At 43.5% G+C, this 26,650-nt stretch overlaps 1 protein-coding gene across 1 annotated transcript in view; it reads left to right on the forward strand.

The window, feature by feature from the left end:
• The first annotated feature begins 3,162 nt into the window (after positions 1-3,162).
• LOC124150321 overlaps positions 3,163-26,650 on the forward strand; it is a 221,545-nt gene continuing 198,057 nt past the window's right edge. Inside the window, exon 1 of the mRNA XM_048380877.1 lies at positions 3,163-3,282. The gene's annotated coding sequence lies outside the window, so the exon portion shown is untranslated. The remainder of the gene's footprint in view (positions 3,283-26,650) is intronic.

Consider the following 26,650-nt stretch of genomic DNA (forward strand, 5'->3'; position numbering starts at 1 on the left):
GTAGATACTGATGGTGGTGGTAGATACTGATGGTGGTGGTGGTAGATACTAATGGTGGTGGTAGATACTGATGGTGGTGGTAGATACTGATGGTGGTGGTAGATACTGATGGTGGTGGTAGATACTGATGATAGTAATAGATACTGATGGTGGTGGTACACACTCATGGTGGTGGTAGATACTGATTGGGGTAGCATCTACCAGATAGATTACACACCACGCTGCTAATATCACTGAAGCAAGGATTTGGTGCACATCATAATCGGACGTGACATTCGAACCAACGACCGTAGATCACGTCACTGGAGAAGGACACAACAGCAAACTGCTTTACGAATATATTGAAGTTGAAATAAACGACACAAATATAACATTGTTTTGTTCTCAAGAATATAGGCCCTCCGTCGGCATTGAAGGCGTGGATTGTGAGATCAGTCACTTTATTGTCTGGCTCAGGCTCAATTATTTAAACATCGCCGTTCTACAGCTGGAATATTGCTGTGTGTGGCGTTAGACAACAAACAAATGGTTAAAAGTTGGCAGTGATGAACAAAAATCATGTTCCGTTTCCTCGCTGTAGAAAAAAAAGAGATTATTTAGAAAAGAAATCAATGTGTTGTGTTCTAATGTGCGCGTGCATGACATAATATGTGAGTGATTGAGACAGAGGGGAAAGGAATACGTCACATTAGACAGGGTCGTTTTTGTTGCCTGCAGGTCGATCCCTATTGTGTTCATGGGTGTACTACACGTGTCATTATAAATCGATACATCGATACACATTGTCCTCCGATAATATATTCATGCCCAGATTGGAGAAGCATTGATGCACACAGAATTTACCTTGAAGCCACTTGTATTCCAAATTTCTTTAATAGGTTCATAGTTATATACACGTGTGTATCATCATTAACCGATTTCTGAGACGAGATGGTGGTTTAAAAACTGGGTGAACGTCGCGTTCAAGATTATTTCATTTATACAGCGAGCAGTCCTTGTTTTCTCACATTAATGCAGTAAGTCGTTTTTAAATACCGTCTTCAAACGTCTTTGGATGACGCGGCCTCGGGATCGAACCTCCGAACAACCGCTCTCGGTGCAGACACTCTATCCACTGTACCACAGAGGCGTTTTTTGCTGAGACAAGGGAACAACACTTGTTTCACTGAACAAACCCTCCATAACACTCACTCGCCTTGGTTTTTCTTGAATAAGTTATTAATCAAAGACGGTACGGGGTATTTCTATACTCGTCGTCAGTTCTTCGTGTTATGAAGGGGGCACACGTGGCCCAGCCGTCTTTTATCAGCTGCAGCAATTCGCCGTGCAGAAGTGCGTGCCTTGGACACACCGGAAACCTATGTGATCGTAGGCTGGAATGTTTCTAGATTTGCCAGCACCATACCAATTTCCCCAATGTGGTAAACCTCTGAGACCTGCATCACTTCGGGCTTCCCTCCCACATCAAGCTGACACGCCGTGATATAACTGGAATACTGTTAAACGCGGCGTTAAACCCTCACCAACGTGTAGGTGTGTTTATCGAAGTGCAGCTAAGTTTGATTAGAAAATCAGTTCAGCTTTGACGAAAACTTATCCATACATTATTTCCGATCGAGACAGTAAACATCACTTCAAGTGCACACGACCGCCTTCGTTGCCTAGTGGTAGCTAGAGTGTCTGCCGGGAAAGAAATCCGGTCATACCAAAATACGGTAAAAGATGGTACTTGTTGTTACCCTGCCTGGCGCTCGGCATTAAGGGCTAAAACAAGGACTGGTGGGCTCGGAGTCAGTATATTGTGTTTGATTGGGATATTCATCATGAGCATCGATCCACGCAATTGGGATCGATGGCATGCATCAACCTAGTCAGCGAGCCTGGCCACCCGATCCCGTTAGTCGCCTCTTACGACAAGCATAGTCGCCTTTTACGGCAAGCATGGGTTGCTGAAGACCTATTCTACCCCTGATCTTCACGGGTCGGCAATACCAAGTACTATGTACTATGCACTGTACCATAAAATCAGTGTCTTCATCGTTGCTTACCGTAATGCTTGTCGTAAGAGTGAGTGAGTGATGAGGTTTTACACCGCTTTTACACTATACCAGCAGTATCACAGCCCGGGACACCAGAAATGGGCTTCACACATTGTACCCATGTCGGGAATCGAACCCGGGCCCTCGGTGTGACAAGCGAACGCTTTAAGCACTACGCTACCCCATCGCCCCTTGAATGAGTGAGTGAGTGAGTATGGTTTTACGCCGCTTTTAGCAATATTCCAGCAATATCACGGCGGGGGACACCAGAAATGGGCTTCACACATTGTACCCATGTCGGGAATCGAACCCGGGTCTTCGGCGTGACGAGCGAACGCTTTAACCACAAGGCTACGGGATCGCGTTGTCAGGCTCGCGGACGTAAAAAAATGGTTGATGCATGTTGTATCCAAATTGCGTAGATCGATGCTCATGATGTCAATCACTGGATTGTCTGGTAGAAACTCGATTATTCACAGACCGCCGTCCTATAGCATCCAGCATTTTCAAAAGTGAGGGGTCCAAACTATTCTTCAATATATAGATCATCATTGCTTCGTTATCTTTGTCATTACGTCTACATCTTTCTGTTAAGACAATTCAAAATAAACTTTCAACCAAAGGCTTCCAAATGACTGCTCACAATGCCCTGGACCTGACCGGTGCCTGCTAGCTGCCCCTGGATCTTTGCTCCGACAAATCACATTGAACCATTTTGGGTTGGACATGCAGCTATTAAAATCACAACATAAGAAACTTTATGTATATAGGGTTTTGAAATGATATCACCTTGGGATCCTCTAATATATTAATTCACTTTAATATCAACTGATTCAAACAACGAAGTTTGGTTTTTTTCAGAACAGTGATGGATGTCTAGCTATTTAGCGAACCTGCCGGGATATTTGTACCGGGAAACAAATTGATCGAACACCGGTAGCATATATCACGAAAGATTATCGTACAACGCAGAAGAAGTAATCCTACACGTTTTTACAAAAACAAGAATCGATTTATCTCATATTTCCATAACTCCAAATCCACTTGCATCAAACAATTGACTTTTAGGGGTCATTTTGTTTTTGTCCGTGTTCTAAGCGGCAGTATTTTGTTGCTGTTTTTAAAAACAATCAAGTCAGAATTCTTCGACTGAAACGAAATAAGAGTCTCCGTCGAATCATATGAGGTGGGGCGGAAGGAGTGTTATACGCATCTACGCAGCAAGGCCGGTCTGAGTCTATCTGTGAGTACTGTTGTCTGCTTGTTTGCAGGAAATTTGTAAAATCCTTCCAATAACAGACAAATTTACTGTGAGTCCCACGCGAGAACATCGTCGTAACGTCCGCGTTCGTGACACATTGACAGGGACACCGGTGTCTAAAATCAGTGTCGTTTTGATTGGTCGTTAACGCAAGTGACACTTTCATTCCGAGTCCTTGATTGGATACACTATACATAAAGGCTCGGGTAAACAACGTCCACATGTCTGTACCTCGAACTCAGTTGAGTAGAATGACACCAAATAAATGTCTGAGTGGTGCATTTTTTTAAAACAATGGAAATAGAAAAAAAAGTTGTGTCAGTGAATAAATATAACCCCATCTGTTTTCTGTCATTGACATAGTTTTGGAGTGATTGAGTGTGGTTTTGCCCAACTTTTAACAATATTCCAGCAATATCACCTCGGGAATACTAGAAATGGGCTTCACACATGTGGGGAATCGAACCCTGGTCTTCGGTGGGATGAGAATGATTTAACCCACCCCCACCTAGATTTGGATACATTTGTATCCGAAACATTCAAGTAACCTTGTGTACCACAGCTGATCTGTGACGTTTCAGTGCATATTATATTTGCTTATATATATAGGGTGTGCATTTTTCCTGTTTAGAGTAGGGACCTAAAGTTGGAAGGATTTTATAACTTTTCTTGAATGTTTAGTTGTGACATGTTGTAACCTATACATGCTAATGACCCCCAGGTATTCTGGGTTCAATTTGTCCCCGGCAATGTTGGTTGTTTGTTTGGTTTGGTTTGCTTGTTGTTTAACGCTGCACTCAGCAATATTCAAGCTATATGATGGCAATTTGTAAATAATCGAGTCTCGACCAGACAGTCCAGTGATTGACATCATGAGCATCGATCGACGTAATGGGGATCAATGCCATGCATCAACAAAGTCAGCAAGCCTGACCACCCGATCCCGTTAATCACCTCTTACAACAAGCATAGTCGCCTTTTATGGCAAGCATTGGTTGCTGAAGACCTGTTCTACCCCAGATCTTCACGGGTCATACGTTGGTTGTAAAAGGCAGCTAATGGATTGATGCCTTTGTTCATTGTGTGTCATCGTACCCAGATGACATGGATCGATGCTCATAATATCAATCACTGGATTATCTGGTCAAGACTCGATTGTTTTACAGACCGCCGTCATATAGCTGGAATATTGCTGAGTGTGGCGTTAAACAACAAGAAACAATCTTCTAATAAGCAGAAAGAAGGAGTCTTCATGTCAAGCATCATGAATATGCAGGACTATTTTCAGTTCTCACATATTCCGGTGTAGAATAGGTCTTCAGCAACCCATGCTTGCCGTAAAAGGTGACTATGCTTGTCATAAAAGGCGACTAACGGGATCGGGTGGTCAGGCTCACTGACTTGGTTGATGCATGTCATCGATCCCAATTGGGTGGATCGATGCTCATGAAATTAATCACTGGATTGTCTGGTCCTGACTCGATTATTTACAGACCGCCGTCATATAGCTGGAATATTGCTGAGTGCGGCCTTAAACAACAAACCAACCAACCAACCAGTTCTCACGTTGATTAAGACAGACACTCCATTGAGCCATTGGAGTATGTGTTGGTCTCTTTCTCTTTCAGTTAAAAGACAACATTCATTGCTTATGGTTGATATTATTTATATTACTGTCACTTGAGTTTAGAAGTGATATAAAAGCCTTCACACAGGGCGTGGAGTCATCCCACAGATGACATATTTATCTTACAGCTTGCTGACAGGGTTAGTCTCATTGGTCATATGGACAAGGTGTCTGACTTTGGATCAGGTCCTCAGTTTGAATCCCTGCCAAGCTCTATGGCTGCTACACACATGACTTTTCAGATTCAGATTTTTTATTACAGTATAAAGGCCAAAGGCCCATAATACATGCTTGATTTTATTAACATGTACTGCGCTTACGCTAATATAAAGGCAGATGTACAATCATATGCAAGAAAGTGTGGTACATGTTTCAAATGTTGACAATAGTTGTTTAACATTGAGACATTGTGTTTTATTGAACTATAAATATCACTGATCATTTAAGAGTGCAGTTCCGTGTTTATAAACTTTATGTAAATACTGACAAGTATCATGAATAACATAATTATCTGATGACCTAATACTTTTGCAAGAAATGGTGGTACATGTTGTTTAACATTATAAATAGTGTGTTTGAATGAACTATAAATATCACACATCCTTTAAAAGTGCAGTTCTGTGTTTATAAACTTTATGTAAATACTGACAAGTATCATGAATAACATAATTATGTGATGACCTAATACTTTTGCAAGAAAATGTGGTACATGTTTCAAATATTGCCAACAGTTGTTTAACATTATAAATAGTATGTTTGAATGAACTATAAATATCGTTCATCCTTTAAGAGTGCAGTTCTGTTTTTATTAACTTTATGTAAATACTGACAAATATCATGAATAACATTATAGTTGGCCATATTTTGGCCATATGTGTTTGTAATGTTTGGAAACGACACACTTGATTTTCAGGCATGTTTTTAATGAACGAGCCTACTACTGGGAGATTATAGCACTGTAATATGCTGCCAGTGTTTCATCATGGCACAGTCCCTGAGGGGATTTCAAGTAAGAGCCGGTGTCCAGCAACATCATCTTCTCGAGGCAAGCGCGTCCACAAGCCTATATCAAAGCCTAGTTTCTACCACTTTTCTTAGCTCGACCCTGTCACCACCTCGCGTAGTTGTGCCCCTTGTAATGAAAAGCGATATCCAATCAGATCACTGTTCTTATCTCGTATAGATTTTCAAAGATGGCCACTGCCATAGGCGACGACCAAGTCGATCAGACAATGAAAACATTTGTGATTTCATCCCTGAAACAAAAACATAGGCAATCATTGGGGGGTTTAAAAGATGAAAAAGACATACTCCAGCAGTAAATCACTTTCATACGAAGGTGTACTAGTCGTGTATGTTGATTTTGTGAAACGTTCTCTGATTGGACTTTCGATATGTGTGATAGTCCGATCATATTTAGCACTGGAAAGAGGGCTTGATGTGGCAAGGGTAGAAACAAGACTGCGATAAAAAGGCTCGTGGACACTCTTGCCTCGAGGAGATGCAGCAACATATGCTGGCTGTAAGAAGTGACCAAGTGGATCGGATGGTGAGGCACTGTGACTTAGTTGAGGGTCCTGATGGGTGGGTCCCATTAGCAGTAAGCTGTAAAATTTAGGGTACTTTTTCATTAAGCAGTAATTTTTCTTCTTTTTCAATAAAATCGTCGCGAAAAATTCCTAAATCGGCCATGGTGGGACATGGGACTTTTAATTCTGCTTTCATTTCATCCTGACAATTCATATTTTTAATACGGGTAAAATCTCACATCGCTAAACATTCTAGCCTGGTCCCCTGCATCAGTTGCGCAGCCTGCTTTCTGTGGCGAAGCATTTGGGTCTTGAAGACAGACTGTTTTTGACCATTATAATCATTTTACGATAAGCAGTAAATTATTTATTTACGTTAAGCAGTTATTTTTTGGTATTTTACGATAAGCATTTACGATAAACAAAGATGAATTTTATGTCTACGATAGTTTTTGAAGGGTGTTTTACGTTAAGCATTAAAACCCATCAGGACCCTCTTAGTTGTGACAACAGTTGTTCTCACGATAGTGTGTCATCGTCCCTGGTAACGTGGATCGTTGCTCACAATATTGATCACTGGATTGTCTGGTCGATTATTTACAGGCCACCATTATATAGCTGGGCCACATTCCACAAAGCGATCGTAGAGCCACGATTGTCATAAGTCTATGTTAAAGTATAGTTGTTACAATCATCTTAGCGCTAAGACCATTTTGTGTAATAGGGCCCCGGACTATTGCTTGAGGGGGGGGTCGGGTAGCCTTGTGGTTAAAGCGTTCGCCGAAGACCCAGGTTCGATTCCCGACATGGGTACAATGTGTGAAGCCCATTTCTGGTGTCCCCCGCCGTGATATTGCTGGAATATTGCTAAAAGCGGCGTAAAAACATACTCAGTCAGTCAAAATTGCTTGAGTGCGACGTTAAACAACAAACAACAACACCATCTTACAGGCATTGTGTATGTGGAATACTGTTTGACACTGACCAATATTTGTCAGTGGTCCAAAGGACCTGCACATGGAAAACTCTACTGGTCCTGTTGGATTTCTACTAGACACGATGGTGTTGACCAAATCAGGTTTTAAATAGCAGATGCTTTATCGTGTTTATACAACAAGTGACTACCGGTATGCGTAATTAGAATGAGAAACCAGCCAAGAAAGTGAATCTGAAGGATACTTTCTTCTCTCCTGGTGATTCATAACATGGATGACAGCCTTACCTTGTCAGCAGACATGATTATCAGTGATAGAAACTAACATTTTTAGCCCACTTGTCCTGATAATGATAACATATAGCCGAACCTTAAAAATGGCAAATTTCTACTAATTCTTATGATACCTTAACTATTGGGCAGTTTGGCAAGGACTACAGGACTAGTGGCAATTTCTACCGCTGATTAAGTATTACATCAACATACCCTGAAATCATCAATCTTACCTGTGGAGATAGCGACCTGTGAACATCGGGGGTAGAATAGGTCTTTAGCAACCCATGCTTGCCGTTAAAGGTGACTATGCTTGTCATAAGAGGCGACTAACGGGATCAGGTGGTCAGACTCGCGGACTTGGTTGAGGCATGCCATCGATCCCAATTGCGTGGATCGATGCTCATTATGTCAATCACTGGATTGTCTGGTTCAGACTCAATTATTAGAGACCACCGTCATATAGCTGGAATATTGCTGAGTGCGGTGTAAAACAACAAACCAACCAACCAAACCATTCCGCAATTCATAGTTTCACAAATTTAGTAGTAGTTAAATTAATTTACAGGAAGAAAGCATATGGTGTACTTGTTAGAGCTTTGAAGTTTGCGATACAGCTTGGTATCAGTAATGTGATACATATTATTAGTAATGGTGTATTTAGTTGCTGTATACAGTGTCATATTAGGTTAGCAGATAAAATATTGGAAGAGGCGTAGTACCATGCACTCAAAGTACTTTAACCACTAGGCTACCCCACCACCAAGCAGAATGGAAAAAACGATTTGCCTAAGAATGATTGGAAAAGAAGCCACATCAGCAATAAACAGATTTAGTACACAACACCATTCTCTAGTAATAAGTGTTACAATAAAGCACTGTAGGACCGTTATGCTTGAGTGCATAGTGATTGGTTCTCAGGCAAACAGTGTCGAACTAGTAGAGACTAGTGCAGCCATTGTTCCAGCTGAACTCCATAGCAATGAACCATGACAAATCAATCGATTGAAACAAAACCTTCATGGTTGTTTGAGAGCTTAATACAGTAATCTTGTAAGCTTGTAATCGGCGGCAGAAGGGTCGGTGATGACCATTGTGGAGGATAGCAATGAAACAAGCACCCCATTTCCACCAGAGAGGCCAGGAATTGTATCCCAGTGTCCGTAGCAAAGCTGGATTCTGCTTTGTACTTTTACTTTGAAAAAAAAGCTTTTATTGCATGTAATTTACAACAATGGTTCTTGTACCTGACAATCTCCCCCACAACCATTGATTATACCTTTTCTTTCTTTTCCCAATCTGACCTAATTTCCATATAGATTATTAGTTGTATGGAATGCCCTGTCCTCCAGAAACCATTATCAGAGATACTAATTGCCTACTACCGTCTACATTATGATAATTTCCCCAGGTGAAGAGTGGTAGTTATTGGCAGATCAATAGTGTTAAAGTACTGATGATACGACACCGGGGGGAGATATAGAGCATATTTACACCGCGGAAATCGTAGGAGCATGTCATTCAAAGAATGTTTATGTCTGTCACTGTTTTTAATCTAAGAATATTTGTATGAGTATATTTGGCTTAACCTGCAGAAAATCCCGTGCTGGGATGCATTGTAGGCAGCGTAGGTACTGTAAAGCCACATACCATATTCGACGTAATAAGCGCCCAGGGCGCTCTCAAAATTAGAAATAGGGGGCTCTTATTAGGATAGTATTTTGGTGAAAAAAAAGAAAAGATAAATTCCATGGTTTATGCTGACAGCCTGAAACGTTTATAAAGACAGATATATTTTTCCAGAATTTAATTGCCCATAATTATGCGTATTGTATGCGAATAAGTAAGTCATTTGTACATTGATCAATCGGAAAGGGTGCTAATTGGGATTGTTCACTCGCCAATATATAAGCAAATATCGCCGTGGGCGCTTATTAGAGCTAATTACATCAGAATACGGTATTTTTTATTTTTCGTTCCCAGGGCGCGCCGCCCCTACTGAGAGCCAGCCATTCCAAGAAGTAAATTAAGCATAACAATGTTTATTTTTATTTTGTCTCCCGCTAGTATAAGCCGCCTTATTCAATAAGATTTATTACATATAAATTCCAGGTCTACATCGCTATCAGTGATTCAAAAGCCAGCTGCAGTTTTAACTCCACGGCAGAATGAGCTTTATGTCAATGTATAAAAGCTAGAATAAATCTGTGAAGAATAAAATAAAAAGGTGTAGCCTAACTCCCTATGGTCTCTCGTACAGTGGCCTAACTTTAGCTCTGGTGATCAATAGCACGTTTCTATGTCATAATGTCAAATAACAGTCATCTTTTAATGCTCTAATACTAGCTTTGAAACAGAACTGTGATTTACAAGTTGCTATACTGTCCTTTGTTGACAGATTTTCTATTTCTAAGTATATTTTTTATTATTGTATCATCACTATATGGCTCCAATATTGCCGATGCGATGTAAATGTTCAACTCACTCACTCACCACTGAAAATATTTTGAATTATAGTGAGTGATTGAGTATGATTTTACGCTGCTTTTAGCAATATTCCAGCAATATAATGGCGGGGGACACCAGAAATGGGCTACACACGTTGTACCCATGTCGGGAATCGAACCTGGGTCTTCGGCGTGACGAGTGAATTTGAATTATACATATGTGCCACAGGGCACACAGGGCACACAGCGTGCACAGGGCACACAGGGCGCACAGGGCACAGGGCACAGGGCACACAGGGGGCACACAGGGCACACAGGGCGCACAAGGCACACAGGGCGCAGGGGGCACACGGGGCACACAGGGCGCACAAGGCACACAGGGCACAGGGCACAGGGGGCACACAGGGCACTGGTGGTTAGAATAGGTCTTCATCAACCCATGCTTGCCGTATAAGGTGACCATGCTTGTTGTAAGAGGTGACTGTGGTCAGGCTCGCTGACGTGGCTGTTGCATCTCATTGTGTTCTATTTGCATCATGATGTTAATCACTGGGTTGTCTGGTACAGACTTGATTATTTACAGATTGCCACATATAGCTGGAATATTGCCAAGTGCACTGTTAAACAACAAATAAACAAACATACAAATCTTAAAGATATGTAGGTGTGCTCTTTGGCATTCGAGTGGGCTAACAACAGGCATACTTTTGATTCATCTGATAACTGGGGGAATGTCATTTCACACTGTGCTAGAAAATGTACCGTATTTGACGTAATAAGCCCCCCGTTCTAATAAGCTACAGGCGATATTTGCTAATATATTTGGCTAGTGAACAATCCCAGTTAGCACCCCTTCCGATTGATCAATGTACGCAAGACTTATTTATTCGTGTATAATACGCACTCGTGTGTTATATGCACCCTTAATTATTGGCAATTAAATTCTGGAAAAATATATCTGTCGTATATAAACAGTCAGGCCGTCAGCATAAACCACGAAATTTATCTTTCAACTCTGTTTTTTCCACCAAAATAATATTCTAATAAGAGCCCCCTATTTCTAATTTTGAGAGCGCCCTGGGCGCTTATTACGTCAAATACGGTAATTTGTAAAGTTGGCCTCTTTCCTTTTCATTGAGATTTTCTAGTTTGAATTTTTTTAAGAATACACATGGAGAAAAAGTATGTTGAGTCTCGTCTGAAAAAAATACATTTCAAGGTATGTTTTTAACAGAATGTGTGTATATATATTCATTGTGTCTATATTTTCAAATGCTGATCAAAATAGTTTGCCTTCATACTCAACGTTATGAGATTTTTATCATGGCAAGTAATTTTGATTTATTGCCGATCATGTTCGGCCTCATTCATTGGCACATGCCACACCATTTTGTGTGTACACAGAACTCCCAGGGCTCAGAGGCTTGTTCCTTCCTGAGAGTGAATCAAATAACATGCTGCAATAGACCCATGCTCTCTTTTCATCACAACTTCACAATGTGTAGATTCCTTTCACCATCCATTCCAATGAATCTATTTTTAGATACTACCTGTTTGGGGGATGCCCTTTTATTAAACTTTTGTGTCTGCACTGCACGGGTAAAGAAAATTGATATCATGTCTTTGGATTGTCCTTTCCATATCAAGTTGAAACTTTTGCTGTAAATCCCAGAAAAGACCATGTTCACTACCGCCATATATAGATTTGTATCCCCTCACAAACTTTTGAACTGCTAACTTCTTCATAGACATCCAGAGCACTGCAGGGTAACACAAGTGTGTGTACACCAATCTTATTGATCGAAAGAGGTGGTTAAGTAGGTATCTTGAACTGTCCATTGAAAGGTGGGGGCTATAGCAATCAGCATGTCTGTCCATCCGTGCGTCCATCAGTCGTCAGTTTTCCGTTTCCAGAAGAACTCCAAAATCGTTAAATATTTCTTGTTGAAACTTTCTATGTAGATGAACCTAGTGGGCAACTGTTGCCTTTTGATGATTTGGGATTTTTTTTCTTTTTCTTTTTGTTTGTTTTCATGGTTTCTCACTCACTCACTCACTCACTCACTCACTCACTCACTCACTCACTCACTCACTCACTCACTCACTCACTCACTCACTCACTCACTCACTCACTCACTCACTCACTCACTCACTCACTCACTCACTCACTCACTCACTCACTCACTCACTCACTCACTCACTCACTCACTCACTCACTCACTCACTCACTCACTCACTCACTCACTCACTCACTCACTCACTCACTCACTCACTCACTCACTCACTCACTCACTCACTCACTCACTCACTCACTCACTCACTCACTCACTCACTCACTCACTCACTCACTCACTCACTCACTCACTCACTCACTCACTCACTCACTCACTCACTCACTCACTCACTCACTCACTCACTCACTCACTCACTCACTCACTCACTCACTCACTCACTCACTCACTCACTCACTCACTCACTCACTCACTCACTCACTCACTCACTCACTCACTCACTCACTCACTCACTCACTCACTCACTCACTCACTCACTCACTCACTCACTCACTCACTCACTCACTCACTCACTCACTCACTCACTCACTCACTCACTCACTCACTCACTCACTCACTCACTCACTCACTCACTCACTCACTCACTCACTCACTCACTCACTCACTCACTCACTGAAGGTCCGGAGTAGAATAGGTCTTTAGCGACCCATGCTTGCCGTAAAAGGCAACTATGCTTGTCGTAAGAGGCGACCTACGGAATTGGGTGGTCATGCTCGCTGACTTGGTTGATGCATGTCATTGTATCCTTATTGCGTTGATTGATGCTCATGATGTCAATAACTGGATTGTCTGGTCCAGACTTGATTATTTAAAGACTGCCGTCATATAGGTGGAATATTGCTGAGTGCGGCGTTAAGCAATAAACAAACAAACAAACATGTCCACCTGCCATCAGTCTAATTTTCTGGTTTTTTTACTTACTTGACAAAATATCCCCAAAATTATTAATGATTCCCAACTGTTTTGTTCAGTAAATACAAAAAAAGATGTTTTTCTCCCAGTCACATTAACAAAACATGGCCTCCACACAGTTTGAAATAATTTTAAAACCCAACAAGACAGTCGTGTAGGTGACTCAAAGTGTTGCCTGCCCATCTTCAAAATTACCTGCCCGCATTCAGACATTATCAGTATTAAAAGAAAACGCAAAAACTAAGAGACAAATCATGACTTTAAGGTGGGGAAGTTACGACTATTGTAAAGCTGTGTTAAGGTGAGGGAGTTACGCTGATCATAAATTTATATTAAGGTGTGGGAGTTACGACTATCATAAAGCTATATTGAGGTGTGGGAGTTACAACTATCATAAAGCTATATTGAGGTGTGGGAGTTACAACTATCATAAAGCTACATTGAGGTGTGGGAGTTTCATGACTATCGTTAATCTATATGAAGGTGGGGAAGTTACGACTATTGTAAAGCTGTGTTAAGGTGAGGGAGTTATATGCTGATTATAAATTTATATTGAGGTGTGGGAGTTACGACTGTCATAAAGCTATATTGAGGTGTGGGCGTTACAACTATCGTAAAGCTATATTGAGGTGTGGGAGTTACGACTATCGTAAAGCTATATTGAGGTGTGGGAGTTACGACTATCGTAAAGCTATATTGAGGTGTGGGAGTTACGACTATCATAAACAGGGTTAGAAACTAACAGTTTTTGTCCACTAGTCCTTATAATAATAACATATAGCAAAACCCTTAATATGGGCCAATTTCTACTAGTCCTTAGGATGCCTTTACTACTGGGCAGTTTGGTAAGGACTATAGGACTAGTGCCAATTTCTAACGCTGTTGAAATAATGCAAACAGTTACTTGAGAATCTACAAGCCGTTATGATAAAACTTATATGTAATTAGTCTTAAAACTATGTGCCAGACAGTCAGGCAGTTAGAGGAAACTTTTATGCAGCCTGACAGAAGTTACCTACCATGGGCAGGCAGGCAGACAGACAGTTATTTTGGACACTGTATGGAAGGTGTATCCTGACTACCCTATTTTGCAAGAATGGGGGATTGGAGACTGATGACATTATTTCTCAATTCCCGATTGATGACTTGATTTCGGAAAAAAACACCTTAAAACAGAAAAATGAAGAAGGTGTCACGCACTGGGAAGGAGCTTGTCGTGATGATACAGGGAGGGTAAGGAAGGTGTCACGCACTGGGAAGGAGCTTGTCTCAGTGATACAGGGAGGGTAACGAAGGTGTCACGCACTGGGAAGGAGCATGTCGCGATGATAGAGGGAGGGTAACGAAGGTGTCACGCACTGGGAAGGAGCTTGTCGCAGTGATACAGGGAGGGTAACGAAGGTGTCACACACTGGGAAGGAGCTTGTCGTGATGATACAGGGAGGGTAACAAAGGTGTCATGCATTGGGAAGGAGCTTGTCACAGTGATACAGGGAGGGTAACAAAGGTGTCACACACTGGGAAGGAGCTTGTCGCAGCGATACAGGGAGGGTAACGAAGGTGTCACGCACTGGGGAGGAGCTTGTCTTGATGACACAGGGAGAGTAACGAAGGTGTCACACACTGGGAAGGAGCTTGTCGCAGTGATACAGGGAGGGTAACGAAGGTGTCACACACTGGGAAGGAGCTTGTCGCAATGATACAGTGAAGGTAACGAAGGTGTCACGCACTGGGAAGGCGCTTGTCGCAGTGATACAGGGAGGGTAACGAAGGTGTCACACACTGGGAAGGAGCTTGTCGCGATGATACAGGGAGGGTAACGAAGGTGTCACACACTGGGAAGGAGCTTGTCACAGCGATACAGGGAGGGTAACGAAGGTGTCTGACTGGGTTAACCTCTTTGGTCATAGGGACAAGGTGTCTGACCTCTGATCAGAAGGTCCATGGTTTGCATCCCATTATGGGACTAGGACATTTTATGGCCACTACATAACCATGGCCACAACTTGTATTTTCAATATAATCTTTCCACAGATGTACAACAAACTTAACTTGTTTGAATGGACAGAATTGCTAAAGTTTATGAAAACTTCATCCACATTGTGTTATTTTTCTCCAAAATGTCCCATAAAGTGCAGACAAAATCAAAATACTTGGTAGCAAGCCGGCCCGATAATTCGCATACATGTTCCAGACAAAGTATGGAAGGTGATGCAGTCCAGCGTTACAGGACCAGGGATGGATAATGAATTGATTTTACTATAGCCCTGACGAGGGGATTGCCTGTCAGTCTGTAATGATGGCAGGGTCTGACACTGACAGCCAGCCAGTTGGAGAAGTATTGGAAACACAGCCCCAGTGTGCTACCTCCAGTCTGTTGTAAAACACAGCCCCAGTGTGCTGCCTCCAGTCTGTTGTAAAACACGGCCGCAGTGTGCTACCTCCTGTCTGTTGTAAAACACAGCCCCAGTGTGCTACCTCCTGTCTGTTGTAAAACACAGCCCCAGTGTGCTGCCTCCTGTCTGTTGTAAAACACAGCCCCAGTGTGCTACCTCCTGTCTGTTGTAAAACACAGCCCCAGTGTGCTACCTCCAGTCTGTTGTAAAACACAGCCCAAGTGTGCTACCTCCTGTCTGTTGTAAAACACAGCCCCAGTGTGCTACCTCCAGTCTGTTGTAAAACACAGCCCCAGTGTGCTGCCTCCAGTCTGTTGTAAAACACAGCCCCAGTGTGCTACCTCCTGTCTGTTGTAAAACACAACCCCAGTGTGCTACCTCCAGTCTGTTGTAAAACACAGCCCCAGTGTGCTACCTCCTGTCTGTTGTAAAACACAGCCCCAGTGTGCTGCCTCCAGTCTGTTGTAAAACACAGCCCCAGTGTGCTACCTCCAGTCTATTGTAAAACACAGCCCCAGTGTGCTGCCTCCAGTCTGTTGTAAAACAGAGCCCCAGTGTGCTACCTCCAGTCTGTTGTAAAACACAGCCCTAGTGTGCTACCTCCAGTCTGTTGTAAAACACAACCCCAGTGTGCCACCTCCAGTCTGTTGTAAAACACAACCCCAGTGTGCCACCTCCAGTCTGTTGTAAAACACAACCCCAGTGTGCCACCTCCAGTCTGTTGTAAGACACAGCCCCAGTGTGCTACCTCCAGTCTGTTGTAAGACACAGCCGCAGTGTGCTACCTCCTGTCTGTTGTAAAACACAGCCCCAGTGTGCTACCTCCAGTCTGTTGTAAAACACAGCCCCAGTGTGCTGCCTCCAGTCTGTTGTAAAACACAGCCCCAGTGTGCTACCTCCAGTCTGTTGTAAAACACAGCCCCAGTGTGCTGCCTCCAGTCTGTTGTAAAACACAGCCCGAGTGTGCTACCACCTGTCTGTTGTAAAACACAGCCCCAGTGTGCTACCTCCTGTCTGTTGTAAAACACAGCCCCAATGTGCTACCACCTGTCTGTTGTAAAACACAGCCCCAATGTGCTGCCTCCTGTCTGTTGTAAAACACAGCCCCAGCGTGCTACCTCCTGTCTATTGTAAAACACAGCCCCAGTGTGCTACCTCCAGACTGTTGTAAAACACAGCCCCAGTGTGCTGCCTCCAGTCTGTTGTAAAACACAGCCCCAGTGTGCTGCCTCCTGTCTGTTGTAAAACACGGCCCCAATGTGCTGCCTCCTGTCTGTTGTAAAACACAGCCCCAGCGTGCTACCTCCTGTCTGTTGTAAAACACAGCCCCAGTGTGCTGCCTCCTGTCTGTTGTAAAACACGGCCGCAGTGTGCTACCTCCTGTCTGTTGTAAAACACAGCCCCAGTGTGCTACCTCCAGTCTGTTGTAAAACACAGCCCGAGTGTGCTACCTCCAGTCTGTTGTAAAACACAGCCCCAATGTGCTGCCTCCAGTCTGTTGTAAAACACAGCCCCAGTGTGCTGCCTCCTGTCTGTTGTAAAACACAGCCGCAGTGTGCTGCCTCCTGTCTGTTGTAAAACACAGCCCCAGTGTGCTACCTCCTGTCTGTTGTAAAACACAGCCCCAGTGTGCTACCTCCAGACTGTTGTAAAACACAGCCCGAGTGTGCTGCCTCCTGTCTGTTGTAAAACACAGCCCCAGTGTGCTGCCTCCAGTCTGTTGTAAAACACAGCCCCAGTGTGCTGCCTCCAGTCTGTTGTAAAACACAGCCCCAGTGTGCTACCTCCTGTCTGTTGTAAAACACAGCCCCAGTGTGCTACCTCCAGTCTGTTGTAAAACACAGCCCCAGTGTGCTACCTCCAGTCTGTTGTAAAACACAGTCCCAGTGTGCTGCCTCCAGTCTGTTGTAAAACACAGCCCCAGTGTGCTACCTCCAGACTGTTGTAAAACACAGCCCGAGTGTGCTGCCTCCTGTCTGTTGTAAAACACAGCCCCAGTGTGCTGCCTCCAGTCTGTTGTAAAACACAGCCCCAGTGTGCTGCCTCCTGTCTGTTGTAAAACACAGCCCCAGTGTGCTGCCTCCTGTCTGTTGTAAAACACAGCCCCAGTGTGCTACCTCCTGTCTGTTGTAAAACACAGCCCCAGTGTGCTACCTCCAGTCTGTTGTAAAACACAGCCCCAGTGTGCTACCTCCAGTCTGTTGTAAAACACAGCCCCAGTGTGCTACCTCCAGACTGTTGTAAAACACAGCCCCAGTGTGCTGCCTCCTGTCTGTTGTAAAACACAGCCCCAGCGTGCTACCTCCTGTCTGTTGTACAACACAGCCCCAGTGTGCTACCTCCTGTCTGTTGTAAAACACGGCCGCAGTGTGCTACCACCAGTCTGTTGTACAACACAGCCCCAGTGTGCTGCCTCCTGTCTGTTGTAAAACACGGCCGCAGTGTGCTACCTCCTGTCTGTTGTACAACACAGCCCCAGTGTGCTACCTCCTGTCTGTTGTAAAACACGGCCGCAGTGTGCTACCTCCTGTCTGTTGTACAACACAGCCCCAGTGTGCTACCTCCTGTCTATTGTACAACACAGCCCCAGTGTGCTACCTCCTGTCTGTTGTAAAACACGGCCGCAGTGTGCTACCTCCTGTCTGTTGTAAAACACAGCCCCAGTGTGCTGCCTCCAGTCTGTTGTAAAACACAGCCCCAGTGTGCTACCTCCAGTCTGTTGTAAAACACAGCCCCAGTGTGCTACCTCCAGTCTGTTGTAAAACACAGCCCCAGTGTGCTACCTCCAGTCTGTTGTAAAACACAGCCCCAGTGTGCTACCTCCAGACTGTTGTAAAACACAGCCCCAGTGTGCTGCCTCCTGTCTGTTGTAAGACACAACCCCAGTGTGCTACCTCCTGTCTGTTGTAAAACACAGCCCCAGTGTGCTGCCTCCTGTCTGTTGTAAAACACAGCCGCAGTGTGCTGCCTCCTGTCTGTTGTAAAACACAGCCCCAGTGTGCTGCCTCCTGTCTGTTGTAAAACACAGCCGCAGTGTGCTGCCTCCAGTCTGTTGTAAAACACAGCCCCAGTGTGCTACCTCCTGTCTGTTGTAAAACACAGCCCCAGTGTGCTGCCTCCAGTCTGTTGTAAAACACAGCCCCAGTGTGCTGCCTCCAGTCTGTTGTAAAACACAGCCCCAATGTGCTGCCTCCTGTCTGTTGTAAAACACAGCCCCAGTGTGCTGCCTCCAGTCTGTTGTAAAACACAACCCCAGTGTGCTACCTCCTGTCTGTTGTAAAACACAGCCCCAGTGTGCTACCTCCAGTCTGTTGTAAAACACAGCCCGAGTGTGCTACCTCCAGTCTGTTGTAAAACACAGCCCCAGTGTGCTACCTCCAGTCTGTTGTAAAACACAACCCCAGTGTGCTACCTCCTGTCTGTTGTAAAACACAGCCCCAGTGTGCTACCTCCAGTCTGTTGTAAAACACAGCCCCAGTGTGCTACCTCCTGTCTGTTGTAAAACACAGCCCCAGTGTGCTACCTCCTGTCTGTTGTACAACACAGCCCCAGTGTGCTACCTCCAGTCTGTTGTAAAACACAGCCCCAGTGTGCTACCTCCAGACTGTTGTAAAACACAGCCCCAGTGTGCTGCCTCCTGTCTGTTGTAAGACACAACCCCAGTGTGCTACCTCCTGTCTGTTGTAAAACACAGCCCCAGTGTGCTGCCTCCTGTCTGTTGTAAAACACAGCCGCAGTGTGCTGCCTCCTGTCTGTTGTAAAACACAGCCCCAGTGTGCTGCCTCCTGTCTGTTGTAAAACACAGCCGCAGTGTGCTGCCTCCAGTCTGTTGTAAAACACAGCCCCAGTGTGCTACCTCCTGTCTGTTGTAAAACACAGCCCCAGTGTGCTGCCTCCAGTCTGTTGTAAAACACAGCCCCAGTGTGCTGCCTCCAGTCTGTTGTAAAACACAGCCCCAATGTGCTGCCTCCTGTCTGTTGTAAAACACAGCCCCAGTGTGCTGCCTCCAGTCTGTTGTAAAACACAACCCCAGTGTGCTACCTCCTGTCTGTTGTAAAACACAGCCCCAGTGTGCTACCTCCAGTCTGTTGTAAAACACAGCCCGAGTGTGCTACCTCCAGTCTGTTGTAAAACACAGCCCCAGTGTGCTACCTCCAGTCTGTTGTAAAACACAACCCCAGTGTGCTACCTCCTGTCTGTTGTAAAACACAGCCCCAGTGTGCTACCTCCAGTCTGTTGTAAAACACAGCCCCAGTGTGCTACCTCCTGTCTGTTGTAAAACACAGCCCCAGTGTGCTACCTCCTGTCTGTTGTACAACACAGCCCCAGTGTGCTACCTCCTGTCTGTTGTAAAACACAGCCCCAGTGTGCTACCTCCTGTCTATTGTACAACACAGCCCCAGTGTGCTACCTCCAGTCTGTTGTAAAACACAGCCCCAGTGTGCTACCTCCTGTCTGTTGTAAAACACAGCCCCAGTGTGCTACCTCCAGTCTGTTGTAAAACACAGCCCCAGTGTGCTACCTCCTGTCTGTTGTAAAACACAGCCCCAGTGTGCTACCTCCTGTCTGTTGTACAACACAGCCCCAGTGTGCTACCTCCTGTCTGTTGTAAAACACAGCCCCAGTGTGCTACCTCCTGTCTATTGTACAACACAGCCCCAGTGTGCTGCCTCCTGTCTGTTGTAAAACACAGCCCCAGTGTGCTACCTCCTGTCTGTTGTAAAACACAGCCCCAGTGTGCTGCCTCCTGTCTCTTGTAAAACACAGCCCCAGTGTGCTACCTCCTGTCTGTTGTAAAACACAGCCCCAGTGTGCTACCTCCAGTCTGTTGTAAAACACAGTCCCAGTGTGCTGCCTCCTGTCTCTTGTAAAACACAGCCCCAGTGTGCTGCCTCCTGTCTGTTGTAAAACACAGCCCCAGTGTGCTACCTCCAGTCTGTTGTAAAACACAGCCCGAGTGTGCTACCTCCAGACTGTTGTAAAACACAGCCCCAGCGTGCTACCTCCGGACTGTTGTAAAACACAGCCCTAGTGTGCTGCCTCCTGTCTGTTGTAAAACACAGCCCCAGTGTGCTGCCTCCTGTCTGTTGTAAAACACAGCCCCAGTGTGCTACCTCCAGACTGTTGTAAAACACAACCGCAGTGTGCTGCCTCCTGTCTGTTGTAAAACACAGTCCCAGTGTGCTGCCTCCAGTCTGTTGTAAAACACAGCCCCAGTGTGCTGCCTCCAGACTGTTGTAAAACACAACCGCAGTGTGCTGCCTCCTGTCTGTTGTAAAACACAGCCGCAGTGTGCTACCTCCAGTCTGTTGTAAAACACAGCCCCAGTGTGCTGCCTCCTGTCTCTTGTAAAACACAGCCCCAGTGTCCTACTTCCAGTCTGTTGTAAAACACAGCCCCAGTGTGCTGCCTCCAGAATTTACAACACCTATCAGGTGAACATGTAGCGAACTGTGACTGCCTGATCTAAATTTAAGATGTGTGTGTTCTTGAGCCATTCAGATGTGAGCTGTTTGAAGGGTCAGAATGTCTACAGTTCTGTGTCCTTTTTAGTCATGCATGAAAATACTTTCCGAGTGTGACATCACACCTTTAGTTCCTGCCCTATTTGGGGGCACATGTGGCCTGGTCGTCGCTGTGCAGAGTTGCGCCCCTTGGGCATGCCAGAAACCTATGATTGTGGGTTCGATTCCCGGTTCGCCCCGATTATGTTTCTAGGTTTGTCAGCACCATACCCCTGCTCGTGGGTTTCACCGAAGTGGTAAACGTCTAAGACCTGCATCACTTGGGGCTTTCCTCCCACATTAAACTGACACGCCATGATATAACTGGAATACTGTTAAAAGCGGCGTTAAACCCAACTCACTCACTCACTCACTCCTGCCCTATCTAATTCTCAAAGCAAAACAATAGAGCTCTGCATGGCAAAGCTGACAACCCAAGTGCTGTGCAAAGGAAACTGGCTTCTGTCATGTTTTTTATTAGAGGCAAATTGAAAACAAAGCTTGTGTGTTTCTTCCTTCAGATGAGTTACAAAATACTAATTTCCGGCTTGATTAGATTAGAAGCCAGTATTTATCAAAGCCTAAATTACCATATAAATATGCTTTGGTTGTATGGAGCCAATCACCAGCTCAGTAGCTCTGTCACATCGTCACAGGGGCGGTCGGGTAGCCTAGTGGTTAAAGCGTTCGCTCGTCACGCCGAAGCCCCGGGTTCGATTCCCGACATGGGTACAATGAGTGAAGCCCATTTCTGGTGTCCCCCGCCGTGATATTGCTGGAATATTGCTAAAAGCGGCGTAAAACCATACTCAATCACTCACATCGTCACATCTTAAACAGTCCATTCATGTGTTTTCATGTTTCATATTGGACGAGTCGATACATTTAGATAAACATGTCATGAAATGTTAAACTTTCTTCGAGAAAATATCCCAAAACGTGAAATGCTATTTCCATTTGGGTATTTATCCTCTGCATCCTGTCATCGAAGTCCTATGGAGCGCTAGCGATACAGTCACTTTGGTGTGTAATGCTATGTTGTCATGCACCTTACTGTCGCAGTTGTTCTGCGCGTTCTTTTATCAGGATAAGAGAAAAATCTGGTCACGTGAGAAGCCTACATGGGCAGTGTCGTCACTTGAGTAGAAACTTCTCTTAAAGAATAAGGCGGGGTTATCGGCTATTGTTTACAAACAATGATTCAGAACAGTTGATGTACTGTCCCTTTACATATTACACATATCACAAGTGTTAAAAAACAACAGGATATATAAAATAGCAATATAATAGAGCAGCTTTATCATTTTTCTTTCGGAATGGACCAATAATTTGTTTTCAAGATACAGATATGCTTGTCTGAATGCTTCACTCACTCGTTTTTAGAATTTAGAATCCTCGACGTGATTGGCTGGCTTGAAAGTTGACCTGAGGTTACTTAGGTGTGTCCTCAGCTCTTCATGTAGTGAGGTATCGTATGGGAGTAAAGATCTGGTTTGTAAAACATCCAGCCCCAAAATCTTCTCGTAACATAAATGGACAGACATGGCAAAAAACAATCTGAAACATATCGAGTACGTAACTTCCTGGTTCAGTAAGAAATAACTCTTGACAGGTAGATCGTAAGTCTCTTTTGGCCAAGGCAACTTAACATCTTCTTTATTTTATCCCCTTGATGAAGCTCGCGACCCTTAAATAGCTAGAAACTTGCTGATGTGGCAAAAACAATATTCATTCCACCCTTAAACTTCAGAGATTTAGAAATGATAAATTCGATTGACGTCTAATTCTGTATTTGTGAAGGTGACGGCGTGTTTGCTTCAGTGTATTAAATGATAAGTGATTCCCATTCTGTGAAAAATATTTAGCTGCGAACATCAATGCTGGGCACTGTCATTCTTCTCTTTATTGCCAGCTCTGATGAGAAAAAAGTCAATGATATGTGAGATCACTTCAAACCAGCCCAGGAACGGGCATGTGAAGTTGGTCTATTCCAGTAATTGACGCTGCTCGCAGTACTGAGACAGGATTGTATATCAATCGTATTACACACGTGGGATTGCATATACTGTAGTTTGTCGGGGATACGACTCAAGCATCCTGCATGCTTCTTATAGCACTGGACCCTTTCAAGGACAAATCTCCTAACAGTGTCATCTCAGACTGAGGCTGATTGAGTTAAAGAGCTGCTGAGTTAATCGTTGGTTTTGTAGCGGAGGATTACCGATGTTCAGGGAGAAGGATGCCGGTGTATTTGAGAGGTACGTACAACTGTTATTTTTCTCCACGCCTATGACAGTGGTTTTGTCAGTGGGACCGGTCAAACACAGCCCTGAGTAATAAGTGTCGCTGATCCTGCTGCCTACTCTTGTTGACTTTTTTCACGTGCGGAGACGAGAAAATTGATTTCTTATCATTACATGATAAAAACCCAGAACCTAATCAATAAAATAACCAGGCGATTTTGTAGCTTCCACTTTCCTGGTGGAAGGAACAGGTTTGTGAGAAACATGGGTTCTTTCCTGACATGTTGTACTGCAGGATCAGGGAGCCCTTGAATGAACCTGGAGGCTGAATGTGGGGAAATCTTAATTTCAGATTGATGGAAGAGTATTGAGATGTTGTATATACAGGATCCTGTATGTTCATCATTCAAACTCAGATTGAGAGTTTCAAGGTGAAGTACCTGTCAAGAATTTGTGCAGGATTTTCTTTGTTCTTTGTTGTATTTTAATGAAACATCGAATGCACTATATTCTGGTATCCCAGTGTTATGGGTTTTTGGATGCTTAAGAAACATTTGTAGTTTTCTCACTGATCACATGAACAACTGTAAAACGTCTCATTCACTTACAAAAGACAACTCTCTCTTCAAAACAAGGCAACATCTGAGTATTTCAATGTCTGTGTGATGCTACATCCTCTGTTATAGCGTGAGGAACTGCAATATTCACGGACTAATCACGAATGATTTTTAATAATAAAAAGTATTCTTGGTTGTTGTTTTTGTGGCCACATGCGTACTGACACCACACAAGAAAGCTTCATATTACAGTTATAGCTTTTATGTCATGGAGAATCTTGGCAACCAAAACACAGGAAGGGATTGTCTCCATCACCATTGCCTCCAGCGAGAGCAATATCTCACATCTAGTTTAAGTTATCACACCCATATGATTAGAGTGACATATGTTCAAAGTGGTATTAAAACAAACTCACTGTCACTCATCCCTTAGAGTGATATCCCCCATGTTATCACACCCATCTGAAAAGAGTGATATATCCACCCCATGTTATCACACCCATCTGATAAGGGTGATATATCCACCCCATGGTATCACACCCATCTGATAAGGGTGATATATCCACCCATTGTAATTACACCCATCTGATAATAGTGATATATCCACCCCATGTTATCACACCGATCTGATTATAGTGATATATCCACCCCATGTTATCACACCCATCTGATTATAGTGATATATCCACCCCATGTTATTGTACACATCTGATTATAGTGATATATCCATCCCATGTTATTGTACACATCTGATTATAGTGATATATCCACCCCGTGTTATCACACCCATCTGATTATAGTGATATATCCACCCCATGTTATCACACCCATCTGATTATAGTGATATATCCACCCCATGTTATTGTACACATCTGATTATAGTGATATATCCACCCCATGTTATCACACCCATCTGATTATAGTGATATATCCATCCCATGTTATTGTACACATCTGATTATAGTGATATATCCACCCCGTGTTATCACACCCATCTGATTATAGTGATATATCCACCCCATGTTATCACACCCATCTGATTATAGTGATATATCCACCCCATGTTATTGTACACATCTGATTATAGTGATATATCCATCCCATGTTATTGTACACATCTGATTATAGTGATATATCCACCCCGTGTTATCACACCCATCTGATTATAGTGATATATCCACCCCATGTTATCACACCCATCTGATTATAGTGATATATCCACCCCATGTTATTGTACACATCTGATTATAGTGATATATCCACCCCATGTTATCACACCCATCTGATTATAGTGATATATCCACCCCATGTTATTGTACACATCTGATTATAGTGATATATCCATCCCATGTTATTGTACACAACTGATTATAGTGATATATCCACCCCATGTTATCACACCCATCTGATTATAGATATATATCCATCCCGTGTTATCACACCGATCTGATTATAGTGATATATCCACCCCATGTTATCACACCGATCTGATTATAGTGATATATCCACCCCATGTTATCACACCCATCTGATTATAGTGATATATCCATCCCATGTTATTGTACACATCTGATTATAGTGATATATCCATCCCGTGTTATCACACCCATCTGATTATAGTGATATATCCACCCCATGTTATCACACCCATCTGATTATAGTGATATATCCACCCCATGTTATTGTACACATCTGATTATAGTGATATATCCACCCCATGTTATCACACCGATCTGATTATAGTGATATATCCACCCCATGTTATCACACCGATCTGATTATAGTGATATATCCACCCCATGTTATCACACCCATCTGATTATAGTGATATATCCATCCCATGTTATTGTACACATCTGATTATAGTGATATATCCACCCCGTGTTATCACACCCATCTGATTATAGTGATATATCCACCCCATGTTATCACACCCATCTGATTATAGTGATATATCCACCCCATGTTATTGTACACATCTGATTATAGTGATATATCCACCCCATGTTATCACACCGATCTGATTATAGTGATATATCCACCCCATGTTATCACACCGATCTGATTATAGTGATATATCCACCCCATGTTATCACACCCATCTGATTATAGTGATATATCCATCCCATGTTATTGTACACATCTGATTATAGTGATATATCCACCCCGTGTTATCACACCCATCTGATTATAGTGATATATCCACCCCATGTTATCACACCCATCTGATAAGGGTGATATATCCACCCCATGTTATTGTACACATCTGATTATAGTGATATATCCACCCCATGTTATCACACCCATCTGATTATAGTGATATATCCACCCCATGTTATCACACCCATCTGATTATAGTGATATATCCACCCCATGTTATCACACCCATCTGATTATAGTGATATATCCACCCCATGTTATCACACCCATCTGATTATAGTGATATATCCACCCCATGTTATCACACCCATCTGATTATAGTGATATATCCACCCCATGTTATTGTACACATCTGATTATAGTGATATATCCACCCCGTGTTATCACACCCATCTGATTATAGTGATATATCCATCCCATGTTATTGTACACATCTGATTAGAGTGATATATCCACCCCGTGTTATCACACCCATCTGACTATAGTGATATATCCACCCCATGTTATCACACCCATCTGATTATAGTGATATATCCACCCCATGTTATCACACCCATCTGATTATAGTGATATATCCACCCCATGTTATTGTACACATCTGATTATAGTGATATATCCACCCCATGTTATCACACCCATCTGATTAGAGTGATATATCCACCCCATGTTATCACACCCATCTGATTATAGTGATAT

This window comes from Haliotis rufescens, unplaced genomic scaffold (genome assembly GCF_023055435.1).
Source record: "Haliotis rufescens isolate VD_foot unplaced genomic scaffold, xgHalRufe1.0.p SCAF_33, whole genome shotgun sequence".
NCBI classification, from domain to species: Eukaryota; Metazoa; Mollusca; class Gastropoda; order Lepetellida; family Haliotidae; genus Haliotis; species Haliotis rufescens.